Genomic DNA, 26,992 nt, shown 5'->3' on the forward strand with positions numbered 1-26,992 from the left:
TTACCGCTGGATATATTTCGTAAACCACATCAAATACTGACGAACCGATTCCACAGACCGAACGTGAGGAGAGGGGCTAGTGTAATTGTTTAATAGAAACCATACAAAAATGCACGGAAGTATGTTTTTAACACAAACCTGCGTTTTTTTAAATGGAACCACGTTAGTTTTGTTAGCACATCTGAACATATAAACAAATACGTAATCAGTGCCGTTTGTTGCATTGTAAAATGTTAATTACATCCGGAGATATTGTAACCTAAAGTTGACGCTTGAAACCTCCGACGTTCAGTTGCGTGTTGTAACAAACACGGGCCACGGTCGGCGAGCAGCATCTGCAGGGACATGTTTACTATGACGACTGTGTTTACGAGTGTGGCTGTAGTGCACTGTTGGGGTTTGGTCTAGCTGTCGCAGTGTCCGCATGTAGCGCTTGCTGCTATTGTTATTCTACATTCGTCTCTGCTCGCAGACCAACTGTAGTACACCGTGTTACCAGACGTCTGTGATAGTGTAGTGTTGTAGGAACTGTGACCATGGTGTATTCGAACTCTGAAAAGGCGGGGACGATACTCAGCTATGGCGAGTGTCGACGAAATGCAGCTGAAGCCTGCAGGGTGTACGCAGAACGGTAGCCGGACAGAGAGCATCCAACGTGCCGCACATTGCAAAACATCTACCTCCAACTGTATGGAACAGGTATGGTCGTAGCACGCAAACGGGTCCGTAACAGGCCCGTCACATGAGAAGCGGGTGCAGTTGGTGTGTTAGCTGCTGTTGCCATGAACCCACACATGAGTACACGGGACATCGCGACAGTCGGTGGACTGAGTCAAAGTAGTGTCATGCGCATACTGCATCGTCACCGCTTTCACCCGTTTCATGTGTCGCTACATCAGCAATTACATGGTGATGACTTCAATCATCGAGTGCAATTCTGTCAATGGGCATTAACATAGAATGCGTTGCAGTTCTACCTGTTTACCGATGAAGCGGGTTTCATAAACCACAGGGCAGGGAATCTACGGAACATGCATTACTGGTCCGTGGACAATCCTCGCTGGCTCAGACAGGTAGAGCGACAGCGACCGTGGACTGTAAATGTATGGTGCGGAATCATTGGTGACCACCTCATTGGTCCTCACTTCATTTCAGGGGTCCAAACAGCTGCAACATACATCGCGTTTCTACAGAATGATCTGCCAACGTTGCTCGAAAATGTCCCACTGGAAACGCGTCGACGTATGTGGTATCAGCATGATGGTGCACCTGCACATTCAGCAATTAACACTAGGCTGATCCTTGACAGGATGTTCGACTGGCGTTTCATAGGACGTGGAGGACGCATAAATTGGCCAGCCCGTTCTCCTGATCTTACACCTCTGGACTTCTTTCTGTGGGGTACGTTAAAGGAGAATGTGTACCGTGATGTGCCTACAAACCCAGAGGATATGGAACAACGTATTGTGGCAGCCTGCGGCGACATTACACCAGATGTACTGCGGGGTGTACGACATTCATTACGCCAGAGATTTCAATTGTGTGCAGCAAATGATGGCCACCACATTGAACATCTATTGGCCTGACATGTCGGGACACACTCTATTCCACTCCGTAATTGAAAACGGAAACCACGTGTGTACGTGTACCTCACCCCTCATGGTAATGTACATGTGCGTCAGTGAAAAAGACCAATAAGAAGGTGTTAGCATGTGGACGTAATGTGCTGTTCCAGTCTTTTCTGTACCTAAGGTCCATCACCGTTCCCTTTGGATCCCTACGTAATTCGGTGCTCTCCGATACACACGATCGAACAGCGGAGGAGTGGTACTCAAGCGTCAACTTTAGGTTACAATATCTCCGGATGTAATTAACATTTTACAATGCAACAAACGGCACTGATTACGTATTTGTTTATATGTTCAGATGTGCTAGCAAAACTAACGTGGTTCCATTTTAAAAAAACGTAGGTTTGTGTTAAACATACTTCCGTGCATTTTTTTATGGTTTGTATTAACCAATTACACTAGCCCCTCTCCTCACGTTCGGTCTGTCTCCCTCTACGATTTTTACCCTCCATGCTGCCCTCCAATACTAAATTGGTGATCTCTTGATGCCTCAGAACATGTCCTGCCAACCGATCCCTACTTCTAGCCAAGTTGTGCCACAAACTTCTCTTCTCCCCAATCCTATTCAATACTTCCTCATTAGTTATGTGATCTACCTATCTAATCTTCAGCATTCTTCTGTAACAAAATGAAAAGTGGGAAGAAAAATATTCGAAACATAAAAACATGCTTATGTTTCGTAAATGGAGCGGCAGTGCGACCTCGAGCATCATGTGAGCAGATGAGAGGATATGCAGATGCCAACTAAAAACGGAAAGAACTGCCAGTAATTACTTATTTACATAAAAATTGAGAAGTGAACTGTTTTATAATCTACGAATAATACATATCAAAACAAAAGTGTATCATAACTGTACCATTATAGATCCCCCTAACGATGCCTTAAAGTGGAAAAAGGCGAAACGCGTCTGGGAGAATAAAATGCAGTGCAGCAAGAGAAGGCGTTTTTTGTTTACGGAACAAATATTTCTGTGCTTGCTGCGAAGGATGGCCACGCAAACAAACTCGTTAGATGTAGACACATCTGATGACGAGGCTAGCATCCCCAACATCGAACATGATATAATAAAATGAAGACTATTTAATTACAGTGTGAAGCAACTTCTTTTTTCCTAATTACTAAGGGAGAGAGTGTTGGTGGACGGCAGGCTGGGCACCGTATGCAATCTGATAGAGGGACGCGCCAGTGCTGCCAACATGCTCGGCATGCCAGGTGCACGCGTGCGGCTGCAAACCGCCACCGCCGGGAATGTTAAGCTATCGATTCAGCGCAGCCGCGCTAGGCGGGGGCCGGCGGCGGCGGGGGCTGCGAATATGTCATAGCCTAAGCCTCAATTCCGGGGGCAGCATCACAGTGACACAGGCTCCGCGCCGCGCCTCATATTAACTCTTAAAGTAGACGTCATGGCTAGCCGCAGAAAAAAAAAGAAAAAAATCTGCTGCTACTTATTGTACCAAAATCTTTTCATAGGGCTGTCGCTGAAAATACGTCTGAAAAGAACCTTAACTTTTTTTTTAATCCGTGGGGCGTATACTACATAAATGAAAACTTTCATGTGGACCTTCTGTGCAGTAACATAATTTAGTTTATATGTCTCGCAAAACTTCTGGTCGAATGTTTAAGTACTACAGCGCCTCCAGTTTCACTTCGTCACCAATACGAGCTCTTTTGCCATCTAGAACCCACTGAGTGGTCCAAATGCGCGGCAATACGTTGCTGCTGTATTAGTATGTATACAGGATGATCCTCGTAATTCATGTCCTTAGGTTAGTTAGGTTTAAGTAGTTCTAAGTTCTAGGGGACTGATGACCACAGCAGTTAAGTCCCATAGTGCTCAGAGCCATTTGAACCATTTGAACCTCGTAATTCACCGACAATATTTCGGAGATTGTTCAGGGACATTTTCTTAATATTGACCCGGATCCGTAGCCGAGATCTTTAACGTTCGCCTGTGCGTTGGCACCTGCCTCGGAGGTGAGCCGGGTAGAATCCTGGTGATGGAAGAAAGTTTCACCGCCGATGTTTCGCTGACAAGGGGAGATGATCACCAGACTCTGCGTCTGTGTCCTGGATTTTAACTCCGAACCTCTCCGCAGCCGCTCGTGGAGTGAAAGCATGTGATATTGTCGATGGAGGTGCGTGCATCGTACGTTAAGCGCGTTCGCTGCTATTCGAGAAAAGTATACCATGTGCCTCCGGGTTTTCATTCTCTCCCTTCTCTCATCGTCATACAGTAAGACAGTATATACAAACACCCATTAAAGTTACCTACAATAAACAAATACACATAAGGGTCCTCATTCCTCAGTCAACCTATATTGTAAGCGATTTTACGTTTTTGCAAACTAATGAAGCAATCAAGGTAAATCTTTTTGCACCTTTTTAATTGATTATTGGACCGCATTATGCGATCTTTTTAAAGAAATTTAGTCACCCCACTCCGTCTGAGGAGTTACATAAAGTTGCCCTGTCCAAAATGAAGTGGGTGTATGACAGAAGAAGTCATCCAGTCTGCAAATCTAATCTGAAATAATAAAAAATTCTGAGTCTATAGAATATTGTGCACGAAGTAGCATCACAATTACTTAAAAATTCTGACGAAATAATAAAATGATGGACGTTTGAAATAATGGTGTTTGTTGTGTGTTTTCGGTCACGTTATTTGCAATAAATAATGAATAAATTAATATAAAAATAATTCTATTACTCCTTGGGGACATACCCGAGGAGTTATTCAGGCAAATTTGAGAAAGATATCTTTATTAGTACACCAGAAAATAACAGTATCTCAAGCTGACAGAATGGATTGCGGTCGCGCTAATAAAGCTATCCTTCTTTAATTTGGCTGAATTACGCCTTGGGCATGTCCGCATTTTAATGTATTCATTATTTATTGCACATAACGTGACCAAAAACAGGCGACAAATCATCTTTGTTTCAAACGTCCGTCATTTTATTACTTTGTCAAATTTCGAAAAACTGTGCTATCACTCCGTGCTCAGTATCTTACAAACTAAGAAAAGTTTTAAAATTTGCAGACTGCAGGACTTCCGTCATGGACACGCCTCATTTTGGACAGAACAACTTTAAGTCCTCGGATGGGGGGCTTAATGATGATTGAATTTCTTAACAAAAATCACAAATGTTACCTCAGAATCAATTATCCAAGAATCAATAAATAATGTGCAAAAAGATTTCTTCATTTGTTTTCCCAAGAAAAAATCGTAAAAATCGCTTGTATCATTTGCTGACTGGGGAAAATGGACCCTTAACACACAACTAATCTTCGCGAAAATGCAGTTATATCGCTCGGGGTCTCCCTACCAACCATGCCATAAGATTTTAGTTTCAATGTAAACGACCCGTCGTTTCCAGTGCCTTATTACAGACCGATTGCATTCTTTTCATTTCTTACCCCTTTCGTCTTCGTATCTGTATTGAGCTGAAAATATCTGCACAGCAGTGCATAGATCGACGGTACGTGTGTCTCGTCTGGAAACAAAATTCTCGTATTCAGTCATACTGTTAGCAGAAGCAATGCCTACTTCACTCTTCGACATCAAGTGTGCATTAAGTTCGGCTTACTTTTCTCTAAGGTTCGTTTTTCCGACAGTGTTAGTTATATGACAACAGCGATACTCAAGAGTATCGATAGACTTACTAATTAAGACTTGACAGAAATACAACTTGTTCACTATATGCAACGGAAGAGCACCACAACGACTCTACGTTGAACTGTTTATCTGAGGATTGTTGCATTACTCTATCTTCTGTGTTGTAAGTTTTGGAGGTTGCAAGTTGCATGCTTTTTTACTGTTGTGAAGGCGTTTCCACGAAAACTGAGGTAATTATGCTAACAAATCGAAAAAATCCTAATTATGTTGAATGTCTCTTTATAAAAAAATTATTATTATTAGTTTTACTGATAGCTTCTACTTGGGATTTTGCACTGGCAATTGCTTTGCTAGGATTGTCTGAAAGGTTGTTCGAGAAGCTGCAGCTACTGCAGACAATGAATCGAAACAGAAGTTAAGCTGACTGAATGATTTCCAAGAACCAGATTCTACCGAAGTTCTCTTCAAAAATCGTAACACCCTGTTTCATACTTCTTTACTTCTGTGACATGAAATATGACAAAACATTTACTGATCTCTGGTTGTAAAAGATAGCCCCTTTAAATCTAAAATCTAATATTTTTTTCTTTTTCCTTTTGGCGTACTTTTGATAATGAATAACACTCCGGAAACTGCTCTCTGGAAACTTCCGCCGCTGCCTCTGCTGCTGCTGTTGAAAGCTACTAAAAAGGGGCGTCTCATTTACTGGGCGGCAAACTACAGGCGAACTCTGTGTGCAATGAGTCCACGTAATGTTTCTGCGTTTTAAATTGAAATTGTGAAACTTTACCTAATGAATGACACAGACTGGAACATGAATGATGACGTGCTTATTACATTAATATTGATTTCTTTAAAAGGTGTTTGGCAAATTTAGAAATATCGCTTAAACAAAAGTGCTCTTCATTATAATCAGGAACTGCAAAGAAATGACAAACTCTGAAAATACTATGTTTTTTGTTCGGTAGTGTCCTGGTCAAAGAATTATTACGAAACGTATATTTTCATTGTGGGTTACAAAAGGTTGCATTAACTGAATTAATCTTTCCTGAATTGTCGCTAATGTTATATAACTAAGAAGTCGGGGACCTTTCTGTATCAGATACTAAATTGTTATAATGGTGTCAGGCAGCAGCTTGCGCGCAATTAAAGGAAAGAAAATTACTTGTTACCTTATTATGAAGTCTTCAGCAAATCAATCAAAAGCGAAGATATCAAAAACGATATTATAAAATCTGTTTCCTCGATAAAGATAAATTTTCATCATTCTCGCCATGCCGCTTTCTCGGTCGTGGCTCACTTGACGATTACATTGTCTCTACGATCAGCCTCCATGAGGAGCGGCCAGTGCAGAGATATTAGTATAGACGCACTGTGTCACAGATGACATTGCGCACTGTCTGAGAAACAAAGTAACCCCGACTGTCGTCTGTGTGTCCAAGTTATAAGAGAAGCCAATAGTAAATATCAACACACATTTCAACGTTTGTAAGCGTGGGCTTCCACGGCCGTTGTTATAGTCAATAAAATTATTCTGTGTTTGGGACACCATTGTTAATACGTAAAATTCTCCGATGTTTCGGCCACTGTTGCAAATGGCCTTGTTCAAGGTGTTTTTCTAACTATTAGAAAAACACTCTAAGGAAGGTCATTTACGACAATGGCAGAAACGTCGGAGAATTTTACACGTTAATAATGCAGCCACATTCCACGAAGCGTTGATTGACCACAATTAAGTTACTATTCCGTAAGGTGTCACAAAGAACACAGGTTCCTTATATCAAAGTACTCTCAAAATATCCCTGAACAACCTCCGAAATCTTACTGGTGGAATTCTGCTTTAGCCCGTATTTAAGACGTAGCACGCACTCAAAAAGACAGAAGGTGGATGTCAGCACTCATTGATCGTAAGCTTGATCTTTGGCTGAACGTAGCGTATTGAGCGCTCGTCAGTGGAAAGAAAAACATCATTTTTCTGAATCATTCTCTGCATTCTCCTAAAACCGTAGCAGCTTATGGCCAAAGGGAGGATATACACATCCAAGAATAATAATCAGGTATGCAGCTATTTCTTTGACTGTTTTCTGTTGTTTTTGTCGTGTCGCTCGGTGTTTCGAACTCACATTGATATAGCGGGAAATGGACAGTTTGCACTCCGCCAGTATACCCTCTGTGACACTCATACAGCTGCTGAAGCAAGGTAACCCGAAAGAGTAAATACATCCTATGGTGAACGGTTGCCATTTCTTCGCCGTCACAACACAAAAATATGGTCATATATCATTAAATCTTCTTAGCAAACGTCTCCATCGTGTGACGGCCATCTGATACAGATTTCTAACATCAGACAACCCAAAATATGATGTTTTCTGTGGCCTACATCGGAATATTAATACGAGGGGCTCCAAAAAGTTAGTTACACGATACTTTTTTAGCATACCAAGTAGCTTTTAGTGATTATTGCACTACACTTTTAAGTGACACAGATACATGACACTATTTTTCAAAATAGTCATCAAGACACTGTAAACGACGGTCAATGCGTTCTACCAATCAACTCCTTGATGATGAAAATCCGATGTTTGATCACGGAAATATTCAAGGAGGACCACTGTGTGAACATCCTCATCATTGGTAAACCTCTTCCCCCCCCCTCCAGATGTTCTTTTGGCTTACCGAAGAGATGGAAATGGCATGATGCAAGATCACGATCTTCCTTCTTTCCTGATCAGCATCACGTACGAAAGTGTGGGTTCCTGATCAACCTCACATACAACAGTGTGGGTTCCTGATCAGCCTCATATACAACAGTGTGGGTTCCTGATCAACCTCACATACGACAGAGTGGGTTCATGATCAGCATCACATATGACAGTGTGGGTTCCTAATCAGCCTCACATATGACAGTGTGCGTTCCTGATCAGCCTCACATACAATAGTGTGGGTTCATGATCAGCCTCACATATGACAGTGTGGGTTCCTGATCAGCCTCACATATGACAGTGTGGGTTCCTGATCAACCTCACATACAACAGTGGGGGTCCCTAATCAGCCTCACGTACGTCAGTGATGGTTCCTGATCAGCCTCACATACGACAGTGGGTCCTTGGTTATATTGTTGGCACTATTTCGCTACCGCTGGACTCGTAATTGCGTTTGTCCATATACCGCAAGAATTTCACCGTCAGTCTGTGTGCAATTTAGGCGTTTTGCTCACGAGAATCGTACTATTCTGCATGCTTCAATTTTCGAGAACATTTCCAGTTTCTGCGTCATTTCACTCCCACGTCTGTTATCCACACCGCAGAGAACTCTGCCTGCAGGAAACCCAGAACAAGCGTTCTCTTCCAACAACTCGTCACTCTTGTAGCACAGTGGAACGACATGTCTAACTTACTTTGTGCAGTCCTTAGGCATCTCTTCGTTATGTGTGTACTTCAACAGATGCTAATTTTATATGGCTGAATTAAGGGTACTTTTTATGCAGATTCTTACATAACATTAAGCAAGCGGCTAATTACTTTTTTTCTGTTGTAGACCAGAAACGATCGTCTCTCCACCAACTTCTGCGATCACTTCCGAACAAGTGCTACATACACAGTGCAGCAAAATAATGTAAGTATTTATTAGTTTATCCAATAAAATCAAAATTCTTTTTAGTAGTATTGTTCGTATTTCTTGAAAATTATATCCATGAATAAGTAATCCTTCAAGTGGCATTATTTTGACCACACACTGTACGCATTAAGTGGCGTTTACAGTGAACACAGTAACTGAACCATCTGTAAAAGGCTCAGACCCTCATTTGTTTCCGTAATATCAGGAGAGATAATGTCTGCAGCTCTTGCGCAGGTTTCGTGCAGTGAATACGACGACCAAGATGGTCCCACAGATATTCAGCTGAGGTGAAAGCCAAGAATTTTTATAGCAGCGAAGTATTCTGCTCTCTGTCGACCTGCTTTAGACAATTGCAAACACTACCATCCGTGTGATACGGCAAGATCTAACGTTCTTCGCGAAAAACAATCGTAAAGTACTGGCTATCGAATTCTTCCACATTATATTCGAAGTTAGTTGCATCAGAGAAGATTTCCGCTCAAGTTAATGTCATGAAAACATTCAGCAGACCGTAAAGCGGTCTCCAACAGTCGTATTGTTCCATCTGTGTCGAAGAGGGTTGTTACTTCTAGTCTCTGCATAAATTTCGTATTTATTGTATCATAGACTATTAATTTTGGATTTTGACAGCTTTCAAATGCTCTCTCGCGTAACGCAATTGTGACATTTGCATTTGTTTGCCATTCGTCGACAGTAGCTTGCAGAATGAAACAAATGACTCCAATTGCTGCTGTTGTCCTGGAGTATACTTGTTTCCAGTAAAAAATTTCGGAGTTTTCTTTTTTACGCAGTTCGTGAATGTATTGGTCCCAATGCTATTTTGTTTTCAATACAGTTTTCGTCCATTGTGGCATAATGTAACATTGCTACCAACGTTACTAAATTCAAGAAATTCATAAATACTTTATCTTCCTGAATTAAAGAGCCAACTGAGTCGTAAATGAACTTTGTGTCAGCTTAGTGTCACTCTCTAATGTTTGAGTGCCTTCCTTAATGCAAGTTCGTGTAGGAAAAAATATTTTTCGATAATTTCATTAACTTAATCTCAATATAACGTTCGCTTTATATTGGTTTTACTGATTTAACTGCTGTTGCACATAAACTAGATTTTGTACAAGAAACTGATGAAATTAACAAATTTTAATTATATTGTGTTACGAATCCTAATTATTCTTTAAAGTTTCCAAAACGTATGAAAACAAGACTAATCCTAATTTTCATCAAATGGCTGAAATACAAGGTTATGAAAAATGTTAGAAAATGACAATGACGATATATTTTTGGATAATACAAATTTTTAAATACGTAATAGTAAGCAAATGCTAACAGAAGAGGTGACAATTGTTATTAAATAGTGGTTCTTAAGTCATCTAAATTAAGCGGGAATGTTATGTATGTCATTTGAAATACATGTAAAAAGCAATACAGATGGTATAAAATGAAAGCATTGTGCACAGAACAATGATTACTGAAATATTCAAAGTGAAACGATATTTTACTTTCATTTTGATGGTAGATGAATAATCTGTGTCTAAAAAACGAAAGTAACAGAGCATCGGATAACATCATGTGGCACAGCCATGTTTTTTCAAATTTCAAAACATTAATTGTTTGTTACAGCCATTACGATGAGAAGTTCTGTTTAGTGCCTTTAACACTGGCAGTTCCCTGGATTCACCTGAGATTGTTGCAACACCAACAGCAGAAGAACTTAGGAGGAAAACTCATGGTTATCAGATTTGTGCATTGTTATTATGCACCGTATACTGTGAAACTACTAATTATTCGTATTGTCATTTACATTCCATGAACTGTCATAACTTAAGATACCTTCCCGCTAAGTGCGTCTTTTACTCCTTAGTTCTCATTCAAAAAGCCTTCCAAACTTCAAAGACCTTCAAATAATATGGGCTTTGTGGATTTTACTGCCGTGAATTACTATTGCGACTTCCTTCAGAGCGTTCAGGAACGTAGTCACTCCTGCGGGTTAGATTTACTAAAAGCGTTATAACATTTTAAGTACGTAAGAGTACGTAAGAAAGTGTTCAGTTAACATGAGCTCTAAAATGCATGCCTTAAGAGCTATGAACACTGAGGAGATGTGTTTCAGAGTAGCGAAGCTGAATAAGTGCTCGTAGCTCCTCAGGTATTTATTTTAGAGCCCATGTACGTTTAGTGTGTTTTACTTGTTTTCATCCATACTCTCACCTTCCAAAGTTTCCTATCCTAGAATCTTGGCAACAACAGTGCCGATACTTGTATTCCCCTGTCAGAGCTATCAGAACGATTTTCGCTTGTAACTTCCGACTGGTTCGTTTGCGGATCAGGGGCTCTTGCCTCAAATTGATTCATTTATCCCTCTCCATCAAGCCTGAAACTTTGTAAAATCATCACGGAATCCTCCTGTTTATACAGGCATCGAGCCTGAAAATGCAACGCCGTGTAGGGTCGGTTCATAACGTTCCCCGACACGGTTCCTATCTCATTTTGTTCCTCAAGACACCTACTGCACCTCCCCGAAATTTGTCGGTGTAATTATGAAACACCCTGTATATACCTCGACGACGATGGCATCATCTAGTATGGTAACCGTCCGTGTCACAAGGCCAGAATCGTTCTACACTGGTGTAGGATCATGATAGTGAACTAATGTTTATTCTTGGGCACCGAATTCTCCTGATCCGAACGGACTTAATCGGGACCGAGCGTGGTGGCGCAGTGGTTATGCGAGAATTAATTTAATTCTGAAAATATGGGAAAAGTAATTACTCAGTCGGAAAAATGTTGAAAACTAATACGTAAAGGAAAAGAATATTCTGATACAATATAAAGAAATTACCTTACAAATTAGTAACTAGCATCACTGAGGATAACCCATATACAGCGAGTTATCAACGAGCGAGATGGCGCAGTGGTTGGCACACTGGACTCGCATTCGGGAGGACGACGGTTCAATACCGCGTCCGACCAGCCTGATTTAGGTTTTTCGTGATTTCCCTAAAATCTCTCCAGGCAAATGCCGGGATGGTTCCTTTGAAAGAGCACGGCCGACTTCCTTCCCCGTCCTTCCCTTATCCGATGAGACCGATGACCTCACTGTTTGGTCTCTTCCTGTAAACAACCCAACCCAACTCCCGACTTCGGCAATCGCTATCGCGACTTAATCGGGCGCCAGCACCGCGCAAACAGTCATAATTTACGGGACTCGTATTTAGATATCGGGTGGCTCAGACCTCGAAAGCTACCAAGCTAGTTTTCGGATCTATGCTACCCAGAGTCACTGCTGTATTGCTTCACATTTGTGGATCAACATTCTGTTAAGCAGGCGATAATTCTGTTTCGTCTCCTGTGTGTGTGTGTGTGTGTGTGTGTGTGTGTGTGTGTGTGTGTGTGTAGGGGTAGATGAAGGTTTGAAACGCTACTGATGTTCACAGACCGAGTTCAAACAGCCATGTGATAAATATTGTTTTAACATTTCTTTTTTGTTGTGTGTGTGTGTGTGTGTGTGTGTGTGTGTGTGTGTGTGTGTGTGTGTGTCATCAATCTATCAGTCTTCTGACTGACTTGATTCGGCCCTCCACGAATTCCACTCCTGGGCCAACCTCGTCATCTAAGAGTATGACTTGCAACCTACGTCCTCAGTTATTTGCTGGATGTATTCCAAACTCTGTCTTCCTATACAGTTTATGCCCTCTACAGCTCCCTCTGACACCGTGGTAGTCATTCCCTGATGGCTTAACAGGTGTCCTATCAACCTGTCCCTTCTCCTTGTCAGTGTTTTCCACATATTCCTTTCCTCTTCGATTCTGCGCAGAACCTCCTCATTCCTTACTTTATCAGTCCACCTAATTTTCAACATTCCCCTGTAGTACCACATCTCAAATGCTTCGATTCTCTTCTGTTCCGGTTTTCCCACAGTTCATGTTTCATTACCATACAATGATGTGCTCCAGATGTACTTTTTCAGAAATTTCTTCCTCAAATTAAGGCCTATGTTTGATCCTTGCACATTTCTCTTGGCCAGGAATGCTCTTTCTGCTAGTGCTAGTCTCCTTTTTATATCCTCCTTGCTCCGTCCATCATTTTGCTGCGTAGGTAGCAGAATTCCTATACTTCAACTTTGGGACCATCAATCGTGGTGTTAAGTTTCTCGCTGCTCTCATTTCTGCTACTTCTCATTGCTTTCGTCTTTCTTCGATTCACTCTCAATCCATATTCTGTGTTCATTAGATCGTTTACTCCATCCAGCATATCATGCAATTCTTCTTCACTTTCATTCAGGATAGTAATGTCATCAGCGAATCGTATCATTGATATCCTTTCACCTTGAATTTTCATTCCACTCCTGAACCTTTCTTTTATTTCCATCATTGCTTCTTCGATGAACAGATTGAACAGAATGGGGGAAAGACTACATCCATGTCTTACACCCATTTTAATCCGAGAGCTTCATTCTTGGTCCTCCACTCTTATTATTCCCTATTGGCTCTTGTACATATTGTATATTACCCAGCACTCCCTAGTAGAGTGCTGCAACGCTCCATGTTTGACCGGTCACGGCTCGCCTGTTGACGGGGGGACCGAGCAGCTCGTGTCCGGTCCCATACGACTCGGCTCGGTCACGTACTCGCCCCATGTCTCATGTCCGGATTCCGGACACGCGGATAACCGAGCGTGACCGGTCACCGCTGACGTCTCACCTCGCCTCGCCCCGGCTCGCTGCACTGCACTGTACTGTACAAATCCAACGCCTCTCTCTCTCTCTCTCTCTTTTAATACAAAAGTAACGTTTCCATGAACGGGTACGTTACACAGCTAAATTCATAGAGCACTTTCTTTTATAATATTTACTCCCGTCTTCCTAAGTCCGGGAATTTTGTTGTAAATAAAACATTGATCACAAGAGACCAATCTGTGTTAATGTAATGAAATGTAAGTGTCAAATAGTGCACCTGATTATGCGGATCAGTCCACATATCAACTGTCGCAGCACATGTTTTATTAATAACTTCCGCAATAACAGAAGGCATTATACTGTTTCGTATCGCATCAGCTTGTTCTTTGATATGTCTGCTTATAGTAGAGGGATGTGGCATGACATCTGCCACGTTAACTTTTCCATAATGCGCACCTAGATGTATTAATTCTTGGCATAGTTCTCTGAAACCTTCACAGCAAACAGCATTAAAAGGTCTCATATCTTTAGCACACATTGCAACACACTTTGCTGTAATACTATTTTTTATTACTGCCGGTATTCCTGAAGGAGCTGTATCTTTGTGAGGTTTCTTGCAACTGTGTTTCTTTAAAAGAGTGGTTCGCGATTGGAAACACAATAATGTGGAGCAGTTTATGCACGATACGTACCCAGTAGACGCACTGTTTTCGTCTAGAACCACCAAAAATATGCTCCGTACTTGGCTTTTTAGCCTTCCCGTCTCTTCAACGTGTAAACATTGATTTCAATCTTACGTCTTACTGCACTGGTTTCCTCGCACTGCATGATTGCAGAGAGAGAGAGAGAGAGAGAGAGACCACAAATGAGAATCCCGTACTGGCTGCAGTCTCACACGGATAATGACACGTGTAATGTGTTTGAAGTTGCGTGCTACGTATTCGGTCACGGCTTCTATGCTCGGTCACTAGAACTAGTGCGGGCAGCCTATCCAATTAGGGTGTGCTCGCCCCATCTCGTATTTTGTGCTCGCTTACTCGGTCATGCAGGACTCTACTCCCTATAGCTTACTCTTATTTTTCTCAGAATTTCGAACATCTTGCAACATTTTACAGTGTCAAAAGCTTTTGCCAGATCGACAATTCCAATGAATGTGACTTGATTTTTTTTCTTCTTTCAATTATCAACCGCAATCTCAGAATTGATTCTCTGGTGCCTTTACCTTTTCTAAAGCCGAACTCATGGTTATTGAGCACATCCTCAATTTTCTTTTCCATCCTTCTGCACATTATCCTTGTTAGCAACTTGGATGCATGAGCTGTTAAGCTAGATTGTGCGATAATTCTCGCACTTGTCAGCTCATGCAGTCTTCGGAATTGTGTGGATGACATTTTTAGAATTGTCGTATGGTATGTTATCAGACTCATACATTCTACGCAACAACGTGAAGAGGTGTTTTGTTGACACTTCCTTCAATAATTTTAGAATTTCTGATGGAAAGTTATCTACCCCTTTTGCCTTATTTGATCTTAAGTCCTCCAAAGCTCTCTTATTTTCTGGTTCTAATTCTGGATCCCCACTCTTTCCACCTATCTGCCATCTTCTCTGCATTCAGCAGTGGAATTGTCGTTGTACTCTTTACGCTACGACCCTTCCTTTTCATGTCACCGAAGATTGTTTTGACTTTCCTAAATGCTGAGTCAGTCTTCCGACAATCATTTCTTTTTCGATTTCTTTAAATTTTTCATGCAGCCATTTCGTCTTAGCTTCCCTGAACTTCCTATTTATTTCATTCGTCAGCGACTTGTATTTCTGTATTCCTGAATTTCCCTTAACATTTTTGCACTTCCTACTTTCATCGATCAACTCAAGTATTTCTTCTGTTACCCATGGTTTCTTCGCAGTTACCTTCTTTGTACTTACGTTTTTCTTTCAAACTTCTGTGACTTCCCCTTTTAGAGATGTCCATTCCTCTTCGAGTGTAATGACTACTGAGATATTCCTTATTGCTGTACCAATACCTTAGAGAACTTAAAGTGTGTTTCGACATCCCTTAGTACTTCCGTATCTCACTTCATCGCATGTTGATTCTTCCTGACTAATCTCTTGAACTTCAGCCTACTCTTCATCACTACTGTATTGAGATCTGAGTCTATATCTGCTCCTGGGTATGCCTTACAATCCACTATCTGATTTCGGAATCTCTGTCTGACCATGACGTAATCTAACTGAAATCGTCCCGTATCACCCAGGCGTTTCCAAGTATACCTCCTCCTCTTGTGATGCATGAACAGAGTATTCGTTATTACTAGTTGAAATTTATTACAGAACTCAATTAGGCTTTCTCCTCTCTCATTCCTTTTCACGAACCCATATTCTCTTGTGACCTTTTCTTCTCTCCTTCCCCTACAACTGCATTCCAGTCCCCCATGACTATTAGGTTTTCATCCCCCTTTGCATACTGTATTACCCTTTCAATATCCTTATATACTTCCTCTATCTCTTCATCTTCAGCTTGCAACGTCGGCATGTATATCTGAACTATAGTTATAGTGGTTGGTTTGCTGTCGATTCTGATAAGAACAACCCTATCACTGAACTGTTCACAGTAACACACTCTCTGCTCTATCTTTCTATTCATAACGAATGCTACTCCCGTTATACCATTTTATGCTGCTGCTGATATTACCCTTTACTCATCTGACCATAAATCCGTGTCTTCTTTCCATTTCACTTCACTGACCCCTGCTGTGTCTAGATAGAGCCTTTGCATTTCCGTTTTCAGATTTTCTAGATTCCCTACAAGGTTCAAGCTTCTGAGACTTCACGACCCGACTCGTAGAACGTTATCCTTTCGTTGGTTTTCAATACCTCCCCCTTGGCAGTTCCCTCCCAGAGATCAGAATGAGGGACTATTCCGGAATCTTTTGCCAATGGAGAGATCATCACGACACTTCTTCAATTACAGGCCACATGCCCTGTGGCTACACGTTATGTGTCTTTAATGCAGTGGTTTCGATTGCCTTCTGCATACCCATGTCTTTGATCATAGCTGATCCTTCCGCCTTTAGGGGCAGTTTCCCACCCCAACGGCAAGAGAGTGCTCTGAATCTCTGTGCGCGCCTCCGCCCGCTTTGACAAGGCCATTGGCAGAATGAGGGTGACTTCTTATGCCGGAAGTCTTCGTCTGCCAATGCTGATTATCATTCAGAATTCAAGAGGGGTGGGTTTCGAACACGGAACCGAGAACGATTTGATTAGTAATCAAAGCCGCTACCTTTTTTTTTCTTTTTTGTTGATCTCAAGTTGTTCGTTGCATTTGTTCCGGGCGCACGTCCCATGACACCCACTTCGCCGTTGATCCCTTCACTCAGCTTCTTTCTTATAGCGAACAGCTAACCCTCTGACCGTACACGCTTAGCTACCGTGCCACCATCCTTAGACGACGGGTGCTCTCCTGCTGTTTGAACGTATGTTGGTGATAATGTCGTCTGTTTCCATTAATGCAAAAATTATAGCTGCATACTAATGATTGTCTAACACGCCCAAGACAATCAGGTGTTTGACGAATAATGGCTACAGCTTCAGCCGAACCGGAAACCAGCTATTCTGGAGTGTCTGTCGGTGTCTCGTATACCAAACGCATCATCCCCCCCTCCCCCCGCCGGCCGGAGTGCCCGTGCGGTTCTAGGCGCTACAGTCTGAAGCCGAGCGACCGCTACGGTCGCAGGTTCGAATCCTGCCTCGGGCATGGATGTGTGTGATGTCCTTAGGTTAGTTAGGTTTAATTAGTTCTAAGTTCTAGGCGACTGATGACCTCAGAAGTTAAGTCGCATAGTGCTCAGAGCCATTTGAACCATTTTGAACCCCTCCCCCTCCCCCCCTCCGCCGCTCAAAAAGATGAAATCCGTAAGTCAGCAACATCTCTGATATACGTCAGTTTGAATACCATCTCCAAATGTCACTAACGTCAAAACTATGCACCTGTGAAAGTTTTGTCACTTTTTACCTGGTCTAAACTTTCTGAAATTTTGTATGCGTAGTTTTTTACACCCGTATATATAAGACTACATTAACTGTACATTCAGAGTTGAAAATTTAAAAGAACTGCAGATGATATGAGGCATGCTTAGAAAGAAATTGTGCTGTGAGCATTGCGGGCTGTGGTTTTTGTTTTTTGAGGCTTGGCAACATCGAGACGCAGAAGATGATTCCATGACCAGAGCGAGCGTGGCACGAACCCGGTGCTAAGTAAATTCACGTTGTAGTGTTCAGTTGCGTGAAAGACGTCGGTAAGAAATGCCGCGCCACGTGCTGTGTCCGCTTCCTACTCACGGGAAGAACAACACCTACCGAAATTTTTTTGCGAATCAAAACTGTTCACGGCGAAGGTGTTACGAACAGAAACGAAAGTCTATAAGCGGTGTAGAGAGTTTTGTGCAGGCGGAACAAATGTTCATTGCGAACAGAGGAGTGGAAGACCTTCCCTTTTGACTGTGCAAAAAATCGAGGAAAGTATTCGTGAAGGCCGCCGGTTGACAGTGGATGAAATTTCTGTGATGTTTCCACAACTCTACAGAATTCTCTTACAAGAGACACTCATAGAAACGCTGGTACAACGGAAACTACGAGTAAGATTGGTCCCAGAACAATTGACAAAGCAGCTCAAGAAAAATCGGGTCAGAAGCGCCCGCTAGTTTCTTGAGCGGCTTTAATTGGAGGGTGAGGATTTTCTGAGCTGTATTGTGACTGGAGATGAAACAGCTGGCTCATTACACGCCAGAGGCAGACAATCGTCACAGTGGCGTCACACCAATACCCCATCTGCCAAAAAACTGAAGACCACAATTTCGCGCGCGCAAAAAAAAAAAAAAAAAAAAAAATCATGGTCTCTTTGTTTTGGGATCGAAAATGCATCATTTTGGTCCAGTTTCTGCCGCAGAGGGAGACCATCAATATGCATAACGGTATTGTGAGAGCCTGAAACACTCAAAAGGAGCAAAAGGGAGGGGAATGATGGCGAGAGGCGCCCGTCCTCACACAGCTTTAGCCACTGAGGTGCTATCGGAGTCATTTGGTTGGAATGTTTTGCACCACCGCCCTTTATCCCTGACTTGGTGCCTTCAGATTATCATCTTTTCACCTGCCTGGAGGCAAACATGAATGGAATAAAATTTTCAACAGATGAGCAGGTGCAGAAAGAGGTTCCGAAGTGAGGGAAGAAGCTCGCGGGAGAGTTCTTCGAGCAGGGCATAAAGAAGCTTGTACCACGGTTCACCACATTCGTTGAAGAGGATGGCGATTATGTGGAAAAATAGCCAAGTGTATCAACAATATCCTGTATTTTTCTCAAAATGCACTGTATCTAAAAAAATATAAAAGTCTAGTACACTCACTTTTGAACATGCCTTGTATTTCGTCCGCTGTGTTTGAAACGTATCCACGCGTAGTGACGTTCATGGGGATATACTGATAGAGCGGTGTGTTGATTTCGCGATGTATTTTCGCGGCTCGGTAGCAGTTCCGGTTGGTTATTTAGGAGCGCGGCGCTGCTTTTGGTGGGCTTCTGGCCTGGGCCCTGGGGTATTTATTTGAGACACTCTGTTGTGGCCTGCTCCCCTCTCCTCCGCCCCGAGACACGGCCGCGTCCCGCACGCCGCGTCCTTTGTTGCGACCGCTAAGCCCCCTCTGGCTGCCTCGCAGCCCTCACCTTACACTTGCTCGCCTTCCATTCTTCTCCCTCGTCAAAGAGTATCTTAGGCAAATGTACCCGTATTATGAATGTGAAAGAACTTTCCTCTTTTTTCATCTCTCTCTCTCTATGCCACCGACGCGTGTGTTGGTAAACGTGTCGAATAAAGGGTCTGAATAAAGTGAGCATTTGCCGGCGCCGCAGGGTAGGGAAGAAAGGGTGCCCCCAAGCAAAAATCGGCAGTTGTTTGCAGAGTTATATTTTCTCTGTGCAGCTCCTTTCTTCACCATACACGAGCATGTTGGAAACATCCTGCCGACTGCCGCGTACTTATTTTTCCACATTTTTTGCAGTACGTGCGAGCTTAAGCGGCGTAACACCACTATATCGCGGACCGCCACGAATTCATCTCCTGTGCCAACCTTTTCATCTCAGAGCACCAATTGTAACCTACATTCTCAATTATTTGCTGGATGTATCCCAATCTCTGTTTTTCTCTGCAGTTTTTATCATCTACAGATCCTTCTAGTACCACAGAAGTTGAAACATCCCCTAAGAAAATTTAATGAATTACTGTGCTGATGAACCTCTTACGTTATTTGATTTTCAAACAGCTGAGCAGAACTGAACCTACTCAGGCACTTCTCTCTTTACTTATTCTGATCAACATTAAACTGACACACAATATTTTTAGCGCAACGCAATTTGTCTTTTCAATAATCCCTACAAAAGAATGGCCCTGACTAACAATAACCTATACCTTTCATGCATCACTTACCTCACAAAAATCTTCGTTACTCGAACTACTGCAATACAGCGAGCGCCAATACTGACAGCTAAATAAAAGATTCTAACTACTGATAGGCATAGTTAGTAAATGAAAGATTTTGATAGAGAACAAACAATGTATTTACCTCAATAGTGTTCAAAAGTCATAATATATAGCAGTTCATGATATACAGCATTACAAATTTACTCTTTCTGATGGACACACGTCCAGATCATCTGCTCCCAAAATTCTGCCATCTCTCTCCCCACATCCACCACTGCTGGCGGCTCACCTCCAACTGCGCAACGCTACGCGCAGTTCACATCCAACTGCCCAACACTGCAATAGCAAATATTCCAACAATGCAAACCAGCCACAGACCGCACACAGCACAGTCAGTGATTTTCATACAGAGCTCCATGTGGCGTTACCAACATAAAAACCTAAACAGCCTACTTACAAAGGTATTGCCTGATGTTTTTACAAGCGTCCTATCATATTGTCCCTTCTTCTTGTGTGGGATTCCCGTATATTTGTTTCCTCGCCGATTATGCAGAAAATCTTCTCATTCTTTACCTTATCAGTCCATCTAATGTCCAGCAATCTTCTGTAGCACGACATCTCAGATGCTTCGATTTTCTTCTGTTCCAGTTTTGTTTGATACTAGTGCACTTCTCGTGGCCAGGAATGCTCTTTCTACTAGTGCTAGTCTCCTTTTTATGTCCTCCTTGCTCCGTCCATCATTTTCCTGCGTAATTATGATGTTAAGTTTTTTGGTTCTCGTTTCTGTTACTTCTCATTACTTTCGTTTTTCTTCGATTTAATCTCAATCCATATTCTGTACTCATTATATTGTTCATTCCATTCAACATATCCTGTAATTCTTCTCCACTTTCACTGAGGATGGCCGTGTCATCAGCGAATCTTAACATGGACATCCTTTGAATTGAATGTTAATCCCACTGTTGAACCTTTTCTTTATTTCCGTTGTTGCTTTTTCGATGCACGGATTGAACAGCAGGGACGAAAGACTACATTCCTGTCTTATACCCTTTTAAAACCTTGCACTTCGTTCTTGGTCTTCCATTCTCGTTGTTCCCTCTTGGTTCTTGTACATATTGTATATTACCCGCGTTTCCCTACAGCTTATCCCTATCATTCTCATGACTTCGAACATCTTCCACCATTTTATTCAGGTTGACAAGTCCTACGATCGTGTCTTAATTTTTCTTCAGCCTTACTTCAGTTATTAACTGCGGCATCAGAACGGTCTCTCTTTACCTTACAATATACATTACAAGATATTATTTCCTATTTCACAAAAGATGTTCTAACTGGCTGCTATGAGATGCAATGAAAACGCCATCGCACGTGGCATCATGAACTGTCTCACTCTTTCGAACGTCCTAGCCTGTAGCCGAGCATCGTCAGAGGTTACACGAGCATCGTCAGAGGTTACACGACGCGTCGTTAAATGCTCTGCACATTAACAACTTGTTCAGCATACGGAACTCTTGTCAGGTGCCCCACAAAAAACAGTAAAGGGGGTAGAAGATCAGGAAAGGCACAAGGCCCTCCTCGTCTTATCCAACTGCTGGGGAAGATGTTGATGTCTTAATGAATAATACTACAGAAGTGTATCAGTCGCATTGTCTGTCGTATTGATAAATTGCCACTGTCCAGCACACGCAGAAATATATATTCCCATTACGGCGTTGTGGCAAAACAAAAGGTCCACGTTTGTGGTTGCCTATAATTCCGGTCCAAACCATTCATGCTAAGCCTTCGTTGATGCGTCTACTCAACCATTCCCCGAGAATTTTCTGTAGCTCACAGATAATTGTAGATTTTTGATGCCATCTTTGCCAGTGGTCGCTTCCTCGTTGAGGAACACTGACGACAGAAATCCCATAATGTTGGTGAACTGTTTCTACAACCAGCAAGAATACTTTCTCGTGGAGGAAAATCTGCTGCCGATAAACCCTGCACGTGTGCAGGTGATAAGCATAGTATTCGTTTTCATGCAAGATACGCAACTCAGTCCTTCTGCTTACTCCACTCTAGAGAGTCACGTTTCTGTGACTTTTAGTGGGGTTGGTACTAATATCGTGTCACCCTATTTTGTTCAGACTTTGTAAACGATCGTCACACCGCCTCCTATGTTGTCCGTCTTTCTGATAGGACTCATTATCACACAGACGCTGAAAATTGATGCAAAAGTTCGGAGGTGCTGTCTGTCAGAGTAAGCGGGTCGATAAAAACGTGTGCTGTCCCGATAGTTTCTTGAAAGTCATCTCGGCTTACTCCTGGAATCAACAATGGACGATTTGACTTCGACTTAAATAAAAACCAAACAATCTGCAATTAAGAGAATAATTTTGTTTATCAGCGCCATCTACGTTGTAAAATATGCGTTAGTTTATTATGAAGCTTGTAATATGTAATCTAATATAGCAGCACTAATTGGCCGCCCGGGATTAGCCGAGCGGTCTTAGGCGCTTCAGTCATCGACTGTGCGGCTGGTCCCGGCGGAGGTCCGAGTCCTCCTTCAGGCATGGGTTTGTGTGTTTGTCCTTAGGATAATTTAGGTTAAGTAGTGTGTAAGCTTAGGGACTGATGGCCTCAGCAGTTAAGTCCCATAAGATTTCACACACATTTGAACATTTGAGTACTAATTGCTTTATTGCAAAATCGCCATCCTTTCCTAGACATAAGTTACCAGAATGAAAAATGCTGCTATTGTAGCACAAAACAGGCATATATGGCCTGGGCAGAGGTAGGGATGTAAGAGAACGAAATTTGCTTTTCGGCTTATCTGGCAGCTTCAAAGACATTTCAAAACATATTGACGTATTCGCGCTTTTTACGTTGTAGTATAAGTACGCATGATATGCAACATACTGCATCGTGTCAAGTAAAGTAACGTTACATGATGTCATGTCGTACAACAAGACTCCTGCTATCATGTGATCCAACATGCATTTGCCATGTCGTGTGCAATATGACGAATTCATGGCATTAAAGTTTAAGATGCATTGCATTCTTACTCGGGGGTTCTTCCTGTCGTAGATGCAACCCCACTCTCGCATAATTTCTATTGTAGATACATCCCACTCTCTAGCAGCACGTAAATTTGTGTCTATTTGTTCTTATGCCCCGCCCCCCTCTCGTACATGTAACAGGAAGTGCTCAGTGCGCTGGAGAAGCAGCGATAACTCGTAAAAAAGCGCGATTATAGCAAGGTGGTTTGATTCAAATGTCTTTGAAGCTGCCAGATGAGTCGAAAATGTGGTCGTGCGGTAGCGTTCTCGCTTCCCACGCCCGGGTTCCCGTGTTCGATTCCCGGCGGGGTCAGGGATTTTCTCTGCCTCGTGATGACTGGGTGTTGTGTGATGTCCTTAGGTTAGTTAGGTTTAAGTAGTTCTAAGTTCTAGGGAACTGATGACCATAGATGTTAAGTCCCATAGTGCTCAGAGCCATTTGAGTCGAAAAGCTAGTTCCGTTCTTTTACATCCCGAACTCTGCCCATCACATATTGGCATTTTTTGTGCTACGATAGGAGCATTTTTCATTCTGGTTCCCATATTTTACTCTACCATAATTTTCACGTTAGACCGCCAATAGCCTGAGAACCGATAAAGATTTTTGTTCACTCGGGTGTCGACTGATCCGGTATAGGCCTTTTTGATTGTCTTTCGAACCATATTGATTGTATCGTGGCAAGAGACAAAGCTTTCGCAAAACAACAGGTCAGCCATTAATTACATTTGTCTACATTCTTACAAAATTTGAACCGATTCGCACAAGTCGGAAACAAATGCGTAGGAGTGGCGCGCTTAAACTCAAAAAAATGTGTTTTTTATGCGTAAAATCGGAATGTGGCAAGATTTTTTCAAATGGTTAATGCTTATCTTAGACCAAGGTCCGAAACACCAGTGGAGCAAATTTGAACCATCAGTCTCGCTCCTGTCCTGAGTTATTTAAGAGTAACAGTTTTTGCACATAAAATCCGAACGGTGAGCATACAAACGGTGTCATTAGCTGAGCATTAATTTCAGCCCAATTAAAATCTTTTTCAAGAGAAATTAGTCGATTCCCGCAATTTGCCTGGGCGCCAGCTCTGGTTCGTCATCCAAACGTTGCTTAACGTACTGTAACATAACTACAGTAAGACAGATGTACGAATGGATATACAAATGTCCGCTGGTCCGAGCTAAACCAAAACATTTTATCCCAAATTCCTAGACCAAATAGGCATCGAATACCAAGACATATCTTTTACAGCGTTTCCGCGCCTTAACGATATGTTCTTTGTCGTATCCCCCGTCGCGCTTTTTGACAAAAGAGTGATGTAGACGGATACCAAGTTCATTCTCTCCTTTACTTTCAATCCATACTATTCTAAGCTGCAGAAATACATCACACTGCATAAGGACTAATTATACACTCCTGGAAATGGAAAAAAGAACACATTGACACCGGTGTGTCAGACCCACCATACTTGCTCCGGACACTGCGAGAGGGCTGTACAAGCAATGATCACACGCACGGCACAGCGGACACACCAGGAACCGCGGTGTTGGCCGTCGAATGGCGCTAGCTGCGCAGCATTTGTGCACCGCCGCCGTCAGTGTCAGCCAGTTGGCCGTGGCATACGGAGCTCCATCGCAGTCTTTAACACTGGTAGCATGCCGCGACAGCGTGGACGTGAACCGTATGTGCAGTTGACGGACTTTGAGCGAGGGCGTATAGTGGGCATGCGGGAGGCCGGGTGGACGTACCGCCGAATTGCTCAACACGTGGGGCGTGAGGTCTCCACAGTACATCGATGTTGTCGCCAGTGGTCGGCGGAAGGTGCACGTGCCCGTCGACCTGGGACCGGACCGCAGCGACGCACGGATGCACGCCAAGACCGTAGGATCCTACGCAGTGCCGTAGGGGACCGCACCGCCACTTCCCAGCAAATTAGGGACACTGTTGCTCCTGGGGTATCGGCGAGGACCATTCGCAACCGTCTCCATGAAGCTGGGCTACGGTCCCGCACACCGTTAGGCCGTCTTCCGCTCACGCCCCAACATCGTGCAGCCCGCCTCCAGTGGTGTCGCGACAGGCGTGAATGGAGGGACGAATGGAGACGTGTCGTCTTCAGCGATGAGAGTCGCTTCTGCCTTGGTGCCAATGATGGTCGTATGCGTGTTTGGCGCCGTGCAGGTGAGCGCCACAATCAGGACTGCATACGACCGAGGCACACAGGGCCAACACCCGGCTTCATGGTGTGGGGAGCGATCTCCTACACTGGCCGTACACCACTGGTGATCGTCGAGGGGACACTGAATAGTGCACGGTACATCCAAACCGTCATCGAAGCCATCGTTCTACCATTCCTAGAGCGGCAAGGGAACTTGCTGTTCCAACAGGACAATGCACGTCCGCATGTATCCCGTGCCACCCAACGTGCTCTAGAAGGTGTAAGTCAACTACCCTGGCCAGCAAGATCTCCGGATCTGTCCCCCATTGAGCATGTTTGGGACTGGATGAAGCGTCGTCTCACGCGGTCTGCACGTCCAGCACGAACGCTGGTCCAACTGAGGCGCCAGGTGGAAATGGCATGGCAAGCCGTTCCACAGGACTACATCCAGCATCTCTACGATCGTCTCCATGGGAGAATAGCAGCCTGCATTGCTGCGAAAGGTGGATATACACTGTACTAGTGCCGACATTGTGCATGCTCTGTTGCCTGTGTCTATGTGCCTGTGGTTCTGTCAGTGTGATCATGTGATGTATCTGACCCCAGGAAAGTGTCAATAAAGTTTCCCCTTCCTGGGACAATGAATTCACGGTGTTCTTATTTCAATTTCCAGGAGTGTAGGTTTCATATTACAAACCTCCACGGATTGCAAGTAGGCAGGCGAAGCAACTTTCATCAGGATGTTGCGTTTAAATCAAAGCGTGATTCCCGCATGATATCCAGACGTCGTAAGTTTTAGACATTCTCTAGCTGAACATTTCTGCGGCTGACGCTTTATTGTGTGATCCCGAATGAACACGTATCTTAGAAGTAGTTCGTAAATATTTCATAGTGGACTGTAGAACACGTATTCTTTAGTAATTGAGTTTAAAATGTTAGTCATTTGCTTCAGATAGACAAAAATAAAACTTTCCTTTGGTACAGTCAGTAAACTGTGATGCCGGCCGCTGGTGGCCGAGCGGTTCTAGGCGCTTCAGTCTGGAACCGCGCGACCGCTACGGTCTCAGGTTCGAATCCTGCCTCGGGCATGGATGTGTGTGATGTCCCTAGATTAGTTAGGTTTAACTAGTTCTAAGTTCTAGGGGACTGATGACCTGAGATGTTAAGTGCCATAGTGCTCAGAGCCATTTAGTGAACTGTGATAATATTTAATTAAGAAAACTGGTGACTACAGCTCTGCGTTTAATTATCTTGGAGACATTTTCCCACATGGTCGAAGAAGTAGACACTTCGACATATGTCAAGACTAGTTTATCCAATAACCTCGAGTTACACACAAAGCGAAGTACACAGTCATTTTCATCTTTGTCTTCAATTATTTGTGTTTCGGAGTCTAGCATATTACACGTACATGGTATCCTACATGACGTGGACGCTATGAAATTGCTTTACCAGAATAAGGATTGAGTGAAAAATTTCGAAACGAGGAAAACTATTTTAACAAATTTTCCAGATATTGAGAATTAGGACAGGAAGACACCTACTACAACAAGAGTCATATATCTCAACCCCATGCGTTAACTGCTTGCGAACACGTAAGATGCACTGCAGATTATTTTGTTAGGAAACAGCAAAGACAGATACTGTGCAGTTCGAAAACGGCCCGGTTGGCTAAATAACGTGCGGAAATGAACAGCTAATAGTTGAGTTTGTGGCATGTTCAAAACATTAGTTTTACAGTTACCGACTACAGTCAGATGCCTGGACGAAGCACATGAAGAAGACGACGACAGGTCAGGTTCGTGGA

At 43.0% G+C, this 26,992-nt stretch overlaps 1 long non-coding RNA gene across 1 annotated transcript in view; it reads left to right on the plus strand.

The window, feature by feature from the left end:
- The window catches only part of LOC126187893 (uncharacterized), a 538,928-nt gene that overhangs the window by 284,576 nt on the left and 227,360 nt on the right, over positions 1-26,992 (plus strand). Inside the window, exon 2 of the long non-coding RNA XR_007537803.1 lies at positions 8,781-8,858. This is a non-coding gene — a long non-coding RNA (uncharacterized LOC126187893). The remainder of the gene's footprint in view (positions 1-8,780; positions 8,859-26,992) is intronic.

Source organism: Schistocerca cancellata, chromosome 5, assembly GCF_023864275.1.
Source record: "Schistocerca cancellata isolate TAMUIC-IGC-003103 chromosome 5, iqSchCanc2.1, whole genome shotgun sequence".
In the NCBI taxonomy this organism is placed as follows: domain Eukaryota; kingdom Metazoa; phylum Arthropoda; class Insecta; order Orthoptera; family Acrididae; genus Schistocerca; species Schistocerca cancellata.